We start from the raw sequence: 5,293 nt of genomic DNA on the forward strand, positions 1-5,293 counted from the left end.
CCAGAACTTCACACCAAGCAGAGGAACCAAAACTACAGAGTGAATTAAAACTAGTGTGATTTCAAACTACAGTCTGAATTAAAACTACAGTCTGAATTAAAACTACAGTGTGAATTAAAACTACAGTTTAAATTAAAACTACAACATGAATTAAAACTACAGCGTGAATTAAAACTACAGTGTGAATTAAAACTACAGTTTAAATTAAAACTACAGTGTGAATTAAAACTACAACATGAATTAAAACTACAGTTTAAATTAAAACTACAGTGTGAATTAAAACTACAGTGTGAATTAAAACTACAACATGAATTAAAACTACAGTGTGAATTAAAAGTACAGTGTGAATTAAAACTACAACATGAATTAAAACTACAGTGTGAATTAAAAGTACAGTGTGAATTAAAACTACAACATGAATTAAAACTACAGTGTGAATTAAAACTACAGTTTAAATTAAAACTACATCATGAATTAAAACTACAATGTGAATTAAAACTACAGTGTGAATTAAAACTACAGTTTAAATTAAAACTACAACATAAATTAAAACTACAGTGTGAATTAAAACTACAGGGTGAATTAAAACTACAGTTTAAATTAAAACTACAACATGAATTAAAACTACAGCGTGAATTAAAACTACAGTGTGAATTAAAACTACAACATGAATTAAAACTACAGGATGAATTAAAACTACAGTTTAAATTAAAACTACAACATGAATTAAAACTACAACATGAATTAAAACTACAGTGTGAATTAAAACTACAACATGAATTAAAACTACAGTGTGAATTAAAAGTACAGTGTGAATTAAAACTACAACATGAATTAAAACTACAGTGTGAATTAAAACTACAGTTTAAATTAAAACTACATCATGAATTAAAACTACAATGTGAATTAAAACTACAGTGTGAATTAAAACTACAGTTTAAATTAAAACTACAACATAAATTAAAACTACAGTGTGAATTAAAACTACATCATGAATTAAAACTACAGTGTGAATTAAAACTACATAATGAATTAAAACAACAGTGTGAATTAAACTACAGTTTAAATTAAAACTACAACATGAATTAAAACTACAGTTTAAATTAAAACTACATCATGAATTAAAACAACAGTGTGAATTAAACTACAGTTTAAATTAAAACTACAACATGAATTAAAACTACAGTTTAAATTAAAACTACATCATGAATTAAAACAACAGTGTGAATTAAACTACAGTTTAAATTAAAACTACAACATGAATTAAAACTACAGTTTAAATTAAAACTATAACATGAATTAAAACTACATTGTTAATTAGAACTACAGTTTAAATTAAAACTACAACATGAATTAAAACTACAGTTTGTAACGGTCACTTTAAGGTGGGGTACAGTGCGCATGTGCATGGAGAGTTTGGAGGAAAGCGCGGGAGAGTGTGTGCGTATGGTGAACTGTGCTGGGTTGTAGCCTGGGTTCTCCAGCTGGTGTTGTCTGGGAAGTTGTGACGAGCGAAGTGGAGGTGCTCTCATTGCTCATTAAAACCGTCTCTGAAACCCCTGCACGACGTGTTCCCTGCGTGTCTCTTAATGGAGCTAAGTATTCACCTCTCCACGAGAGCACCCACCTAACACCATACTTCCAGTCGTTACAAGTTCAAATTAAAACTACAACATGAATTAAAACTACAGTGTGAATTAAACTACAGTTTAATTTAAAACTACAGTGTGAATTAAAACAACAGCATGAGTGCACACACGCTAAAAGAATCCACTGCCACTTCAAGGACACAGACAATCACCAACTACAGGACAATGCCTCCCTCCCTAATGCCCTAAACGACTCTGCACGTTTTGAGGCACATAATGACATGTCGGCGAGGAAGACCACGTCCAAGCCAGACGAGTAGGTGTTGTGTCTGATTGCGGTGGATGTGAGGAAAACTCAGAGTCAACCCATGTAAAGCTACAGAACCAGATGGCAGAGTGCTCAGGGAATGTGCAGAATAGCTGATGAATGTTCCCACTGACATTTTCAACACCTCCCTGAGCAGTTCCACGAACACAACATGCCTCAAGACCACCACCATCATCTTGGTGCCAAAGAAGTCCACAGTGTCCTGCCTCAATGACTACCGTCCAGTTGCACTCACTCCCATCATTGTAACGCTCCAGACAAAGTCAGGAGCTTGCAGATGTAAAAGGCGAAAGAGGCTTTACTAACAGATTTACAATTCATAGTTCATAGTAGTCACACAAGCAAGGTTCAGTTCCAGAATGTAAGCAAACAAAATCACACCACACATATAATCCAACAAGGGTGAGGCAGAGACGTAGCTGAAAATACAAGTATAGGGTCGAAATCCGAAATCCAGTACACCAGTAAATAGTCCAATGAGAAAGGCAAAAAGGTTATGTCAAAATACAAATGCAATGGTCATACACAATAAAGGAATACACAATAAATTACGCTTAGTAGATCAAGAAAAGAGTGATGTAATACTTCACACCGAACTAGTCAACAGTCCAGGCTTAAATACTAAATGAACGTCATATGAACAACAACACAGGTGATACAGATTAGAATTCCGGAGAACAGGAACGTAGATGATCAGTCAGATTATCTCCTAGGGGAGTCTGGGTGATTAAGTACAATGAGGCAACAGGCTGAGGCGTGACAATCATTATGAAGTGCTTCGAGAAGCTAGACATGAGGAACATCAAGACCCAACTGCCCCCTTCACTGGACCCCCTGGAATTTGCATATCATCCCAACCGCTCCGCAGACAATGCCATCAACACTATGCTCCATCTCTCTCTCCCACTCAGAGAAGAAGGACACTTACACCATTCAACACCATCGTCCCACATCGCAAAGTTAAGCCTGGTGGGCCTCAACACCTCACTCTGCAACTGGGAGGCCCCAATCAGGCTGGGAACAGCATCTCCAGCACTATCACACTGAACACTGGGGCCCCCCAGGGCAGTGTTCTGAGTCCTCTGCTGTTCACCCTGCTGCCTTTTGACTGCGGCAAAAAACAGCTCAAACCACATCATAAAGTTAGCAGATGACACAACAGTGCTGGGTCTGATCCGTAAAGTCTCATGCATGGGGTGGGAGCTGTTCTCCAGCATGGATGCCAGCTTGGCTGTCATCCTCCTGTCTCCCACCACCTGCACTGGGTCTAAGAAGCACCCCAGGACAGAGCCGGCCCTCTTTATGAGTTTTTTCAGTCTCTTCTTGTCTGCTGTCGAGATGCTACTGCCCCAGCAGACCACTCCATAAAAGATGGCAGATGCCACCACTGTGTCGAAGAAAGAAAATTTCCAGGTATTTATAAGAGTCCACTCTCTCGATGTCCATACCCTGGATGTTCACTGATGGAGGGGGGTGTCTGCACCTGCGGAAATCCACCACCAGGTCTTTGCTCTGTATTTATCTGAAGGTGGTTCTGCAGACACCAGCCCACAAAGTCCTGAAGGAGTTCTCTGTACTTGCTGTGCTCCCATATCAGAAAACAGGAACACATGTACAGCTCAGCATAGAGACAGCACCGAGACTTAAGTTACTCTTGTATATTCAAGAGCTCCTGTTGCACTGAATAGGGAAACTGCTCATTTGTGCTGCCTACGTGTCCAGGCTGCTGCTGTTCAGAAGACAGTATTTTATCATGAAAATCAAGGGATCTGCCCTCACCTGGCTCACATCATATCTGAATGATCGCCATCAGTATGTTTATGTAAATAATGCATGCTCCTATTACACTAGAGTAAAATATGGTATTCCACAAGGATCAATACTGGGCTCTTTATATTTTACCGCTAGGGAAAAATAATCTGTAAACATGGTATTAACTTTCACTGTTATGCAGATGAAACCCAAATTTACATATCAGCTAAACCTAATGAGGGCCTGTGTTTCAGCAAATTAACAGACTGTATCAAAGAAATTAAAAACTAGATGACATTCAATTTTCTTTTATATAATTCCGATAAAACAGAGAACCTTCTGCTTGATCCTAATATAGATTAAAAAATATAAATTACAATACTGTGGTAAACTTAGACTGTCACTTAGTTATACTTGGTAAAACAGTGAGAAAACAAGGGTCATTTGACTCTGTACTCTCATTTGATGCACATATATGCAGTATAGTTAAAACAACTTTCTTTCATTTACGCAACATTATAGACTATAACATTATAGATTATAAAATACTTCTAACATATCAATCTCTGAATGGTCTGGCCCCACATTTTCTGGAGGAACCTCTTACACCTTACATTCACATTTATTGCATTTAGCTGACGCTCTTATCCAGAGCAACTTACAAAGGTACTCATATTACAGAGGAGGGCCAACCTAGTGTTAGGAGTCTTGCCCAAGGACTCTTATAGGTATAACGCAGCATAGTCGCCCAGACTAACGAACCCTAATCTCCCACATGGTGAGGTAGCTCACTGGCAGGTATTGGTGTTATCTGTTGTGCCACACCAACCTTCCAACCTGCCACATACACTCAGCTCACAAGATGCCCTGTTACCTCCTGCTGTGCCCTGATGTTCGCTTAGCCCGGTTCTCCACTACCCTGCTGTGTCACGGTTCTGTTCTGGAGTTCTGCAATGATCCACTCCTACCACACTCCATTGCTATACATACACATACTTAATCAGCATGGACTTTAACATTAATACTGAGCATATATCCAGCAGCTACTCACACTCAAACTTCCTAACCTGTTCCTACATAGCTTTAGCTCTTCATTATCTATCTGTCTAGATGGGTTCTATGGACTTGGGAGTCTTGGTTTCTCCCAAGGTTCCGTCCTCTTAGTATGAGGGAGTTTTTCCTTGCCACTGTCGCCACCACCTCCATTGTGGTGCTTGCTCATAAAAGGTGTGCACCTGGATCTCTGTAAAGCGCTTTGTGACATTTGTTGTAAAAGGCACTATATAAATACATTTTGAATTGAATGATCCATTTCAGTAAACATCATTTCATCACACTTACCCACTGGGGTCCTTTTCAGTGCTGGTACAAGTGTATCAGACATTTTTGTCTACCAAAACCTAATAAATACATAAAAGGGACCCAAGGGGAAATACAATACATTGTATGTATGTATTGAGCTATTCAGATATTCAACAGTCACCCCCTGTTTGAAAAGTGCCCCCTTCTCTTCAATGATTAACCAACCTCAAACCAACTGTAAAACATAGTGGAGTGATCAGAGTCATCAGAGAATTCTTCAATACAATGTGGGATCATCTGTCATCTGTTCAGCTTGTGAGCT

Source organism: Salminus brasiliensis, chromosome 6, assembly GCF_030463535.1.
Source record: "Salminus brasiliensis chromosome 6, fSalBra1.hap2, whole genome shotgun sequence".
In the NCBI taxonomy this organism is placed as follows: domain Eukaryota; kingdom Metazoa; phylum Chordata; class Actinopteri; order Characiformes; family Bryconidae; genus Salminus; species Salminus brasiliensis.